The sequence below is a fragment of the Amborella trichopoda genome, chromosome 3 (genome assembly GCF_054954075.1).
Source record: "Amborella trichopoda isolate Santa Cruz 75 chromosome 3, AtrichopodaSantaCruz75HAP2 v2.0, whole genome shotgun sequence".
NCBI lineage: Eukaryota > Viridiplantae > Streptophyta > Magnoliopsida > Amborellales > Amborellaceae > Amborella > Amborella trichopoda.
The window spans coordinates 49,729,343-49,743,981 of NC_142338.1; the positions used below are offsets into that span (position 1 = coordinate 49,729,343).

Below are 14,639 nucleotides of genomic sequence, written 5' to 3' on the forward strand. Positions count from 1 at the left end.
GAGGTGTTGTATTTTTTGTATTATTTCAGGAGATTGGAGCTTTTCACTGGTGAGCTTATGTTTGATTTCAAGTTGTAAAGATCCTAAAAAATTTTCTTTGTATTTCATATTCTGTTTAACAGTATTGATTTCTTTAATTTTTGGTTTATCAAGAAATTCAAATCTAATAGGTGTACCATGTGTATTTGTTTCAAGACCAGTATGGGAAACTGTAACTGGATATAATAGAGTAAGAAAAGGGACACCTAGGATTACAGCTTGACTGAGTCTTTTGACCATGATGAATGGGGTAGGGAAGCAATGTCCTTCCGTACATATTTTTGCATTTGAAAGTTTATATTTGATAATTAATCTACTACCATCAGCTGTATTGAGAATTTGAGTAGTTTTATCAAAATATTTGGTAGGGACTAGTCCCTCATTAAGACAATTTAAATCAGCACCTGAATCTATTAATGCTAAGGATTGAAACTCGAATTCGTCATTTATTACGATAGTTATTAATACAAACCATTTTTGGGTTATTACCCTATTTATTATATTTACCGAATGCCTATTGGATGATGATTCACCATAAGTCATTTGGTCTAAATAATCATTGGGATGATATGACTTGAGTAAATGATTGAATTGTACTATGTCTTCTTCAGTATGTACTTCGGAAGTATTATTATGAAGTTCGAGGATTTGAATCCTTGTTTTTAATTGAGATAATTCTATTTTTACAGTATTGACTTCAGCTTTGAGGTCAGCAATGGTGGGTTCTTTTTGGGTAGCTTCATGCTGACTGATCCTTTTCATAATATTAGAAAAATTATAATTATCAGGAGGTTTAATCAATGGTGTATATTTTGTTTTTGTTTTAGTTAAATTGATAAACTGAGTAATTATTTCTCTTTTCTCATTGGGGTCGGATATTTTCTCTATCAGGTCTAGAATAAGATGATCTTCTTTTGTTAATGTATGAATATCAGAGGATGAAATAGGGCATCTGCATATTTCATTATCATTTTCTATATCCGAGCTATTATCTGACCAGTAAAAGTCATCATTATGTATTGTGCCTATGAAAGAAGTATCACTACTAGAAGAAGTAGTATCTGATTCTGAACTATCTGATGAATCATATAATTGACTAATATCATAGATTTTATTTCTGATGGATTCATCTAAAGTAATAGAGTCTAATTTTTGTTTAACTTTGCATTGGCTTTTATAATGGCCTATTTTACCACATTTATAGCAAACAGGTAATTTTTTCTTATTTTGAGATAGTTTAGAAGCAAATCGTTTTGTGAATTTCTTATATTTTTTCTGCTTAGTTGGAAAAGACTTATAGGTTTTGTCTGGTTTATTTCGATGTTTTTTCTTTTTATATACTTTATGTATTTTATGCGGTTTGGTTTTATCTATATGACCTAGGTCCATATGATAGCCAAATTGTTGGCAAGAATCTCCTAATTCCTTTTTGCCACTTAGATTCTGTTTATCAAGTTGCTTTTTGAGTTTTAGATCTGTGCACAAGGCTAGGCCTTCGGCGCATATTTCTGAAGATAATTCTCCTAATGTATATTGGGAATAATTTATGACACCACTATTTTTATTTTTGAGGCGTTCCTTAACCTTTTCAGCAAATAGGTAGGGTAATCCTGCAACAAATATTAACAAATAGAAGACAGTGGACAGCAAAAAACGAACATAACCAAGATATGGTATATTCTGAGAGTGATGCTGTCAATTCATTGATATATACAATCGATAATACAACCCTTATGGGACAACTAATTTCTAAATTATCCAAATTAGAAATAAAAGAACCCAAACCAGCAATAGTGATATCTACTCCTATTCTCCCAGATAATGATAAGGGAAAAGCAAAAATCCTTGAACATGATAATATGACTTTACAAGAAGAAATGCTTTTTCAAACTAATGAAACCATAGAACCATCTATAGGACCATCTATTGCCAATACAATACAAAATATGCAAAAAGCATTTTCAGAAATACAACTAAATCCAGAAAGTATTAATCGTATCAATTATAATAAGAATTGGCAACCAATAAATGCTCGACCGTATTATAAAAGACCAACTCCCGTGGATATACAATTAGAAGAAGACCTAACAAGTCATACTTCTACATATTCAGGACGAACTATTATAGACTGGAATATAGACGGTATCTCTGATCATAGAATCCTAGATACAATGAAACATATGACGATGTACGCATCTGCTTGTAAAATGGCTGGAAGCCATGACCAAGAAATAGCCAAAGCTATAGTTTCAGGATTCACTGGATGGCTGAGAGGATGGTGGGACTCATACCTAGATGAACAAGTAAAACAACAAATATTAACAAATACTAGACAGTGGACAGCAAAAAACGAACATAACCAAGATATGGTATATTCTGAGAGTGATGCTGTCAATTCATTGATATATACAATCGCCCTTCATTTTATAGGAAATACTTCAATACTTGCGGCTAGAACAGCTGATCTTTTATCCAACTTAAGATGTCCTACATTATCACATTATAAATGGTATAAAGATGTCTTTTTCTCTCGATTACTTATACGAGAAGATAGTAACCTTGATAATTGGAAAGAAAAATTTGTTGCAGGATTACCCTACCTATTTGCTGAAAAGGTTAAGGAACGCCTCAAAAATAAAAATAGTGGTGTCATAAATTATTCCCAATATACATTAGGAGAATTATCTTCAGAAATATGCGCCGAAGGCCTAGCCTTGTGCACAGATCTAAAACTCAAAAAGCAACTTGATAAACAGAATCTAAGTGGCAAAAAGGAATTAGGAGATTTTTGCCAACAATTTGACTATCATATGGACCTAGGTCATATAGATAAAACCAAACCGCATAAAATACATAAAGTATATAAAAAGAAAAAACATCGAAATAAACCAGACAAAACCTATAAGTCGTTTCCAACTAAGCAGAAAAAATATAAGAAATTCACAAAACGATTTGCTTCTAAACTATCTCAAAATAAGAAAAAATTACCTGTTTGCTATAAATGTGGTAAAATAGGCCATTATAAAAGCCAATGCAAAGTTAAACAAAAATTAGACTCTATTACTTTAGATGAATCCATCAGAAATAAAATCTATGATATTAGTCAATTATATGATTCATCAGATAGTTCAGAATCAGATACTACTTCTTCTAGTAGTGATACTTCTTTCATAGGCACAATACATAATGATGACTTTTACTGGTCAGATAATAGCTCGGATATAGAAAATGATAATGAAATATGCAGATGCCCTATTTCATCCTCTGATATTCATACATTAACAAAAGAAGATCATCTTATTCTAGACCTGATAGAGAAAATATCCGACCCTAATGAGAAAAGAGAAATAATTACTCAGTTTATCAATTTAACTAAAACAAAAACAAAACATACACCATTGATTAAACCTCCTGATAATTATAATTTTTCTAATATTATGAAAAGGATCAGTCAGCATGAAGCTACCCAAAAAGAACCCACCATTGCTGACCTCAAAGCTGAAGTCAATACTGTAAAAATAGAATTATCTCAATTAAAAACAAGGATTCAAATCCTCGAACTTCATAATAATACTTCCGAAGTACATACTGAAGAAGACATAGTAGAATTCAATCATTTACTCAAGTCATATCATCCCAATGATTATTTAGACCAAATGACTTATGGTGAATCATCATCCAATAGGCATTCGGTAAATATAATAAATAGGGTAATAACCCAAAAATGGTTTGTATTAATAACTATCGTAATAAATGACGAATTCGAGTTTCAATCCTTAGCATTAATAGATTCAGGTGCTGATTTAAATTGTTTTAATGAGGGACTAGTCCCTACCAAATATTTTGATAAAACTACTCAAATTCTCAATACAGCTGATGGTAGTAGACTATTTATCAAATATAAACTTTCAAATGCAAAAATATGTACGGAAGGACATTGCTTCCCTACCCCATTCATCATGGTCAAAAGACTCAGTTAAGCTGTAATCTTAAGTGTCCCTTTTCTTACTCTATTATATCCAGTTACAGTTTCCCATACTGGTCTTGAAACAAATACACATGGTACACCTATTAGATTTGAATTTCTTGATAAACCAAAAATTAAAGAAATCAATACTGTTAAACAGAATATGAAATACAAAGAAAATTTTTTAGGATCTTTACAACTTGAAATCAAACATAAGCTCACCAGTGAAAAGCTCCAATCTCCTGAAATAATACAAAAAATACAACACCTCAAAAGCTTTATTGAAAAGGAAATATGTAATGAATTACCTAATGCCTTTTGGCATAGAAAACAACATATTGTAGGATTACCATATGAGCCTAGTTTTAGTGAAGCAAAGATACCAACAAAAGCTAGACCAATCCAAATGAATACTGAATTACTACAAACATGTCAAATAGAAATAAACAACCTACTCCAAAAGAAATTAATACGTCCCAGTTCTTCTCCTTGGAGTTGTTCTGCCTTTTATGTCAATAAAAATGCTGAACAAGAACGAGGTGTCCCTCGATTAGTGATCAATTATAAACCTCTTAATAAAGTCTTAAAATGGATTAGATATCCCATTCCAAATAAAAAAGATCTACTTGATAGATTATTACATGCTGTAATCTTCTCCAAATTCGATTTAAAATCTGGTTTTTGGCAAATACAAATAGAAGTATATATATATATATATATATAAGAAGGTACTACAAAATGCCTATAGGCAAAAATGAACAGTGATTTCGCCAGCCCATATCACCATCCAAAGTTCATCGCACGGTCACGATTGTCTGGTAGTGTTTTATTTTTCATTTTTTTTCTACAAATCAAGATGACCTGAAATTTGGAGCGAATATAGACGAATTTACGAAAAATATCAAAAACATATTTTACATAAAAAAATAACTAAAATACCCCTGAAAAACTTTGGAGGTATTTTAGTCAATTTATTTTTTACGAATTATTCTTTTTTATTTTTATTATATGCGCCTCACTAAGATGCACATACGCTCCAAATTTCAAGTCATTTCGATTTGTAGAAAAAAAATTGAAAAATGAAATACTACCGGACAATCGTGAACGTACGATGAACTTCAGACGGTGATGCGGATAGGCGTTGGGAAGACTTTTCCATATATATATATATATATATATATATATATATATATATATATATATATATATATATATATATATATATATAAAAGTTGGGGTTAACCTACCAACTCATATGAACATATGAGCCCAACAGCCCAGATTGAACCTGGGCCGATTTGACTATTACAAATGTCCGGTAGTGCTTAAATTTTATTTTTTATTTTATTTTCTACAAATCCAAATCACTTGAAATTTTAAGTGTGGGGTTAGCCCACTAACTCATATGAACATATGAGTCCAACGGATCATATTGAACCTAAGCCGATATGAAGATTACAGATGCCCGGTAGTGCTTAAATTTTATTTTATTTTCTACAAATCCAAATCACTTGAAATTTTAGGTGTGTATTCTTCTCATCAAGACGTAGCTAATAAAAATATTTAAAAAAATATTCACGAAAACAAAATAACCAAAATACCCCCCCAAACGTTTTAGGGGTATATTGGTTAATTTATTTCATGTAAAATATGTATTTGATATTTTTCGAAGATTCATCTATTTTTGATATACACACACACTTCAAACTTTCAAGTGATTTGGATTTGTAGGAAAAAAAATAAAAATTTCAAACACTACCAGACATCTGTGATCCTCAGATTGGCCCAGATTCAGTCTGAGCCGTTGGGCTCATATGTTCATATGCTAGTAGGCTCACCCTAGCTTTTTCCATATATATATATATAGGGTGTGGTGTTTATAAAGTTGCTACCTTAAACAATCCAATTAAGGTGCACCACCTAATTTTATCATAACATGTAATTTTGCTGTAAATGTTTTTTAGGATTATCTAAAAAACTATTTTCATATCTAATTAGAAAATATTAAACTCCAAAAATGGTTAAATACAAGTAGATCTATAAACATATGAAAATGGACGATCTAGATAATGTGTTGCAAGATGCACTATTTTTTGGACTAAATTTTTTTTTTTTTTTAATATTCATACATCTCGATGTCGAGATGATCAATTAGAATTTTCAACATTAAAACAGCCTTTCCGATAGCCTTTTGAGGTTCGGGATTCTACATTTTAAGGTTGCAACCTTATATAAACTTTTCCTATATATATATGAGTAATGATCTTATGAGACCCTCCCACACCCATGTGTGTAGGACCCAAAAGAATCACCATTAAATTTAGCACATATTTCTAGAAAAATCAAGTCCTACATCCGCGTGATAACTTTTCTAAAGATCTGTGCTAAATTTAATAGTGATCTTTTGAGGTCCTACACACATGGGTGTGTGAGGTCTCATAGGATCTTACTATATATATATATATATATATATATATATATATATAGAGAGAGAGAGTTTTAGATCGGGCCCGCTACCTAACAGCGATTGTAAATGCTCAATGCCTAGATTGAATCTGACACGATCCCGTAATCACAATTGTATTTCGTATTTGAATTTCAATTTTTTTTAGAGATTTAATTCACTTAAAATTTTGAACGTTGACTCTTGAAAAATAGATGAACCTAATAAAAATATTAAAAAAATAATTTATAAAAAATAATTTATCAAAATACCCTTAAAATTTATTGGGGTATTTTAGTCAATTTATTTTATGAATAAATTTTTTGTATGTTTAATAGGTGCTCCTTGATGAATAAAGTGAAGTTTCAAATTTCAAGTGATTTACATGTGTAGAAAAAAGATTAAAATTCCAATACAAAATACAATTGTGAACATCGGATCAGCCCAGATTCAATCTAAGCCGTTGGACTTGCACTACTCCATCAGCTAGTAGGCTGACAGGATCTTTTATGTGTGTGTGTAAGCATGGCTCTGATGAGCTACGATTTTAGTCATAGAATTTGCCAAAAGAGATCATTTTCTGTGTAATTTAGATAATGGAAATAATAATAAACTGCTACGAAGAACACCATATATAATAGAAGATCATAAGGAGTTTAACAAAAGATAACGCAGCGTAGACGAGTTCTAAAATACCCAACAAGCCAAAAACTAATAAGATGGCTTCACTAGTGTGTTGATCCAAATGAGTCAAAGGGACAATGGCTTTGAATGTACATCGAATGGTTCACAAGATGTCAACTAAGCCAGCGTACTAAGCATATACTACAATAAAGAAAACCATTGTAACTAGTATAGCCATTCAAAAGAAAAGAAAGATGTTGCAAAAATATCATCAGATTCAATAGAAAAGATATCTTCCATGATATTAAGATAGTTTCTCATTTCTTGCTTTTTTCCTGTGATTTTTTTGAAAAATAAAGTTCATGGGGACTTTCAAACTTGAAACAAATATGATAAATAACAACTTGGTCTTTTCCTTTCTTAGTTCTTTGGTTTTTTTCTCACTATTGCAATTTTTTTTTTTTTTAACCCAGAATTTTCTCAAGACGCGGTTTCCTAAGAGCTTTTGACAGATTATCTCCCAGAGGAATTCCTAATACAACAGATTTTTTTATTTATCTCTTTTTACGATTGAGGATGAGATTCATTACCATGAAGCCACCAATCCATCAGATCCACAAGACCACAATATTTATTCTTTTTTACCATTGAGGATGAGGTTCGTTACCATGAAGACAACAATCTAATAGATCCACAATACTAAGGGTGTCAACAAGCCAAGTTGACTTGAGCTGGCGGGCTAGTGATGAGACAAGTTTGAACAGTATTTTTCAACTCGTCCATGCAGAGGCCATAAGCTCACTTATTAGACAAGCCAAGCTCAAACTGAGAAAAGCTCAACTCAAGATTGTTTACAACATTATATTATATAAAGGAAAGGTTTATATAAGGTTGCAACCTTAAAATGTAAAATTATAGATGCACCTAAAAAATCCATCGAAAAAGGTTGTTTTAATTTTGAAAGACCATCTAATTGATCATCTCGACATCGAGATGTATGAATGTGTAAAAAAAAAATATTTTGAGTCCCATAAATAGTGCATCTTGCAATACATTATCTAGACCGTCCACCTTCAAGATTTTCACATGTTTATAGATCTACATTATTTTAACTATTTTTGGAGTTTAAAATTTTATAATTAGATATAAAAATACATTTTTAGATAATCTTAAGAATTTTTTACACCAAAATTACATGTTATAAAAATTTGGAGGTACACCTTAATTGGATTGTTTAAGGTTGCAACCTTATTGAAACCGCACCCATTATATAATATAGTATTATAATATATATTGCCTTGTTTATTGGCTTGTGCTTAGTGGTTTATGCCTTAACTTCTTAATGGGCTTGCTTAAGTAAACAAGCCTCAATCAAGCTTATCTTCCTTAATCAAGCCAAGCACAAGCTCGTCTACCCATGCAAGCCAAGCTTGAACATGCCCAAGCGTGGTTTGGCTTAGCTCATTAGCACACCCACATTTATGATCCATTTAAGGCCATTGTATATACCTGTGACAACCCACCAACGCTAAGGCTACCACCAGTCAAAAGCATGGTGATGAGAGATGTCACAGGCCCACCACCGTCCAAGCTTCCATTGCGAGTCTCACGTATTGTTGCGCACATAGAAGTCAAGATGCTCCCATATGTTGCTCCAGCACCACGCTCAATAGCTTGGATGAAACTGTAAGTCATCGCCCAAGGGATGTGATCTTCGAGAGAGCCTTTACACATGCAAGTTTACTTTTTTTGAGAAAACATTGCACAATAAAACCTATGATGAATCAAACTTAAGCAACACAATATGATTAAATGGTGGGAAAGTATACTATAATTCCAAATACCATGGAAGAAATTGGGTTATCGTGGTTCATTGAAACAATGGACACTGATTGAAAGAATGGAACCCACAAGGGGACACAAAAAAAAAAGGAGATTGAGCCCAATGGTGTGGGTTCCACTCCTTCTGCATCACTAACCGTCATTACAATGGACATTAATGGCCCCATGAAATATGATTTTGCATGGTCCATTTTATGATAATCATAATATATTTTCCCTAAAATGATAATAAAAATACAAAGGGTAATTAATACCATTGGTAAATGGATTTTAAGGTACAAGTTCAGTGGCCAGTATAATCAGGGTAGCAACAAAGGATGGCATGCCAAATACAATCTTGATTTTCATAATTGAGGGAGAAGTAGCACATAGAATTAGAGCTGGATGAGCGAGGTGGAGATGTACAACCAAAGTTTTATGTGATCGCCGCATATCAATGAAGCTGAAAGGGAAGATCTATAAGACAGCTGTGAGACCAGCTTTGCTTTATAGGGCGGATTGTTGGCCGGTCAAGAAATAACATCATAGGACAAATGTAGTTGAGATGAGCATGTTGAGATAGACGAGTGGCAAGACAAGAAAGGATAGAATTCGAAATGAATTACATTAGGGAGAACTTAAATGTGGCTCCAATAAGTGATAAGATGAGAGAAAGTAGACTTAGGCGGATGGCCATGTACAATGCAGACCCAATACAACACCTGTTAGGAGCTGCAAGGTGGTTCAAGTGGAAGGCTAAAAAAGGGTAAGAAGTGGGCCCAAAAGAACATGTTTAAATGTAATGAGAAAAAATATGGCGACTTATGGCCTCACTTAGGGTATGGCCCTTGATAGAGCAGAATGGTGGACCAGGATTTGTATAGCCAACCCTAAATAGTTGAGAAAAGGCCCTGATGATGATCATCATCAGATGTTTTAGTTTTCAGACGTACAACACATTTAAAAAAGTTAAATCCATTATTCCTACTGACTTTAAAAAAATTAAATCCATTATTACTAAATCAATTGATTGGAACTCGGGAAAGAGTGGGGCTTGCACATGAAGTACTGTGCATTGTTACTATTCAGCTACACGTGATGCTTTTTTGAAAAGTTGTATGACATAATTTATCCTGAGTTCTTCCGATGTTCGCTAAAGTGAGTTTGCTTTTTTCCTTTAGTCTTCCATAGACTAACACTAATGCTAGAAATGAAAGGAACTTGTTCATTTCAACAGAAAACGAAAAAAAGTGAGAAAGAAACTTATTACATACAACAAAAGTAAATGACCAATATATTCACATTTGGATCAGTATTTAACATCGAAAAGAATAACAAACATGCATAATAATATTATCACCATGCTATAATATTGTAATTATCATGCAGTGATATGCATTTCCATTATCTACTCAAGGTAGAACTTATTTTATACGATTGAAACCTCTCTGGCATTTGGTGGTGTTGGGCTTTCAGTGACTAGTCACCTAAAAAAGTGCTCTGCCTATATATTCAACGCAGGAATATTAATCTTCGACAGGGAATTTAATCTTTAACATGTAAGAGTATGCCAATCAATTAAGAATATGATATTTGGATTGAGATCACAATTCACGCACAAAGATGTTTAGTTATTGAGTAAAATAAAATGTTTCAGATCATATGAGGCAAACAAACAACTCCGCAATGACTAGTCCTAAGCAGATAATGCCAGTACCAAGCCTGGGTCAAGGAGGAGGATTGTGTTAAGTGGGCAGCCGGCATAGAATTTTGCACATTTTTTCATAAATCCTGAACGAATATGGTGAAACAAGACTTGCTTAACCAATCCGAAATAGTTGGGATAATGCTTGGGTGATGATGATGATGATATGAGACAGAGAAAACCTTGATCCTAATTTCAGGATCAATATTTGGATGAGAGTGACTCTTCTACTATCCACAAGTATGACTTGAGCCCAAGGTTCTTCTTTTTGCTACAAAATCCCCCAACCGTATCTTTTAGCCTTTTAACATAATGTGAGATGTATATAAACGGAGGCATTTGTTTCTATGCCTGGAGAAAAAGAAAGCTTATAGAAATAAGAAACAACTTATGTCCAGGAAAAATGTTGAGAAGCATCTGGCTATGGTAGAAACATGAAGAAAAATTGGAAGCAGACACATTGACAAAGAAAATCAGCCAGGCACTTTACCGAGGTGTCTGCAGAGGTTTGATGATCATCACAACCACTAAAGGAAATGGCTTCCCCACCGTTTGTTCCTTTCCACACAACCTGATCTAGGGCGATGGTCCTCCCAAATATATTGTCCGCCACTGGTAAATTTATAAGAGAGCATATGTTAATCAGTGAAATAAAGATGCATATATTCTAATCATTTAAGAAGAAAAGAATTAAAGAAAAAGCCTCCATTTGATATCTATTTCACTGATAAATTTACCAAACCATATTGCATTTGGGAAACATGAAGCTATGTTGCATGGACACAGATACGTCAGACTAAGGTACTAGGAGTCGGATTCCTTGGCAAAGCTATATTTTTAAGGGAACAACATAATCTAACATCGTTCGCTATCATTGCTTTTCATTCGCAGCCAAAAGAAAAAGAAAAAAAAAACCATTTATGCCTTAGTTGGCTGAAATCGTTCATGCTTTTCAAGTTCATACATTTCTAGGTTAAAGAATATCATGTATAAAAAATGGTTAGAAAACAAGAAGAATCCAGAAAGAACCTGTGAAGGTATGTGTGTCAACACGTGTACGACATGGGTATGGCACAAACACAAAAGAATCCATGTAACATAGTCATCAAGCATTCTTTATTGAAGTGAGAGAGCGGATCTTTATGCTAACTAATGCTCATGTCCACACCAACAATTCTCATTCTGCCAATGACAAATACACAAGATGCTCCTCAGAAAACATTTTGCACTAAGCGGTAAGGGCATCAGTGTCCAAATAATATTGATCAGGTTTACAAATGCATCATATTAAGAAAACCCTACAGATGTCCATATTCACCAAGTACAGGAGTACGACTCTAGCACAGCAGCACCCAATGAAACCTAAGGTTTCCTAACCTAATCAAAATGTTTCAAAACAGACGGCGTATAGAGTCTCCAATTTCAGAATGTAGGAGGAAAACACAAGATAAGTATAGAAGAAGCAAAACAAAAGATAGGGAAGTGCAAACTTCGGAGGCTTTCTTCTCTCAGCACCAAGTGATGCAATGGAATTATAGTAACCAAACTTCTAAGGATCTCTAGCTACTTTTTTTATTTTCTCCATTATAATTAGGATCCAATCCATAGTTACCCTATGAACTCAAAAGAATATCTTGCTAATGGGGAATAACATCCAAATCCTCGAAAGAAACTTCAGCACATTTAGATGGAAGTTGTCTTACTCACTTACCTGTTCATTCTGCAGAGGAAGGGTCCTGTGACAAGCATCTATAATTGCGTGAAGTTTAACCCCACGGGGTCAAGGTCTAGCCATAGTTGCATTGATTTCATCATTAACGATCATGCCTTGAGTTTCGAAGTCTAACGACCAGAGGGTTTCATCATAGCCATCAACCTCATCTCCACTGTAACTCCTTTGTTGTGAACCATGGCCAGAGAAATGGAATACTAAGGAGTCCCTTGTTGATAACCATGTACAAGCCAATACATCGCCATCTGTATGTTTTGCTTTGTGGGTATCTTGTAAGGATCTCTTTCATCTTCTGCAGATCAACTTTCGGAAAAAGATACAATTATAACAGGCATTACTAGAATTAAAGAAAGAAAACTATTAATTATCACATAGGATATCTTCCCCTAAAGATGTATGACTTCGTACTTAATCCCACAAAACAAGCCACACAAATCTCACCGTGAGTCTTCTTAATTCCTGTATCAACCCCTCCAATGTAAGGTAAAAGAATGGAAAATGTTTACATTAATTAGCAACTACTGAAAGATATCGTTTGGAAATGCATAGAACACTACAGCGAGTAGACTCAATATGTGAAATTGTCAATGATATTTGCAACAAAACTTCCTTAACGGTTCTACCACAGAACCTCCAATAGTGGACTGTGTTCGCTTAAGCCTGTAATGAACTTAACTAAGCAAGTCAGGCTAGAATTCTTGAGCACTATCTTGAGTTCCAACAAAAGAATTACAGTATAGACACTCCAGTATCTTTCAGTGAAAAATAATTAGAACCTCTAACCAGCTGCTTGCACGAAAGGTGAGGCACAAACAAGGTGATACAAGGTGGTGTGGTCTATAAATGGTTGGCATTTGATTCGTTTTCCATGTTTTTTTTTGTCCCCCCCCCCCCACCCCCCACACACACACACGCGCACACAGTCATATTTATCATACCGATCAATTAAAACACACATATTCGACGGTTGATACCAATGGTATATTACCACATACAATATGTATATTAACACACATGAATGCTCTACAAAGGCAATCTGTCTCTGTGTGCGTTGAAATACTCTGGATACGTCCCTGGATGAAAGGTGAGCCTCAAATCCAAAAACGTTAAGGACGTGATCAGTAAGAGGCAAGCATTAGGGCGGTAGCACTTGTTGCAGAGCAAGGGTCAAAGTTAAACCCCAACTTTTCATGTACCTTTTTTTGCCACATTAGTAGGGTTTGTGCCTGAACTCACCCGTTGTATGAATTGGCATGAAAATTTACAGAAGGATGGGTGCTAGTCCTTGTGTGATATAATATTTACAACGGGCCCCATTACAAGTTTCTCTTTACCGATCTATTCGCGTAATGACCTCACTACATTTGCTCTATCTCTCTCAAGGTCAATTGGGAGTTTGCATTCCCCACCTTTTCATATACGACTTTTTCTCATGTATTCCTTGGGGGGGTTACTTTTTTCTTTCAGGATGCAATTTTGAATTTTCCATGACATCTCCCTTTCATAGACCTGCCAATGGAATTCTATCCTTTGGAAGGTGTTGGTTTTATGACCCTTATCAAAGCAAGACTAGCAAAAGTTCCTATTTAGTGATGTTGCTTTGTAGGATCACATAAATAGTGACTGGTGAGCAATCAACTTCATAAACTTCGGAGCGACTTCCTTTGGAAGGAAGGGACCTCAGGGATCATGTTCCATACAGTCCAATAGAAGGAGGTACACATCCAAAGTGTCAAGCTGGTCTTGGTATTCAGCAATCGAAAAGACATGTGGTCTTGATGTTCAAGAAGTCTATCTGATGAACAAGGTTTCACTGTCCAAATTGATTTGCTGGCTAATTATGAAAATGGAAGCTTTATGTACAAGTTGGCAAGTGGGAGAAGAATGTTCCAGGATCCTAGAAGTCAATTAGAAGCATGATAAAAGATGTTAGAAGTGATCCATAGGCAATCGTCGGAAATTGTGGTAGATGCTGATTTAGATAAACAAGTGGTGAGGGAAAATTGAACTAAAAAAGAAAAAAGTGGTGAAGGGGGACTTTAGGAACCTACTTTCTAAGAACTTAGGTGGTGAGACATCTAAAGTTTGAAGTGGAGAAGCACTATTCTGAACGAATTCAAGGGATAAGCAGCTACATGCTGTCTGCTTAGGAAGGTCATTCAGGTTGCAGAATTGGTAAAAGGAATGGTGATTATTGTACATTTATGGGATTTATGTGAGGAGAAAAATGTACAATAGAATAGTGTGTGAACTGGAGGTATCATGGGCTTTATCTGTTAAATATATGATAGTACAATTACAGATTTAA

General features: G+C 34.1%; 1 pseudogene across 1 annotated transcript; it reads right to left on the reverse strand.

Moving 5' to 3' along the window:
• Positions 1–4,031: 4,031 nt before the first annotated feature.
• LOC105420271 (metacaspase-1-like) lies at positions 4,032–12,618 on the reverse strand (annotated as a pseudogene). The gene is made up of 4 exons (XR_016051455.1): positions 12,311–12,618; positions 11,090–11,211; positions 8,583–8,797; positions 4,032–4,248 (listed from the first exon to the last, which is right to left on the reverse strand). The product of XR_016051455.1 is annotated as a metacaspase-1-like (transcript).
• Between the last annotated feature and the right edge of the window lie 2,021 nt (positions 12,619–14,639).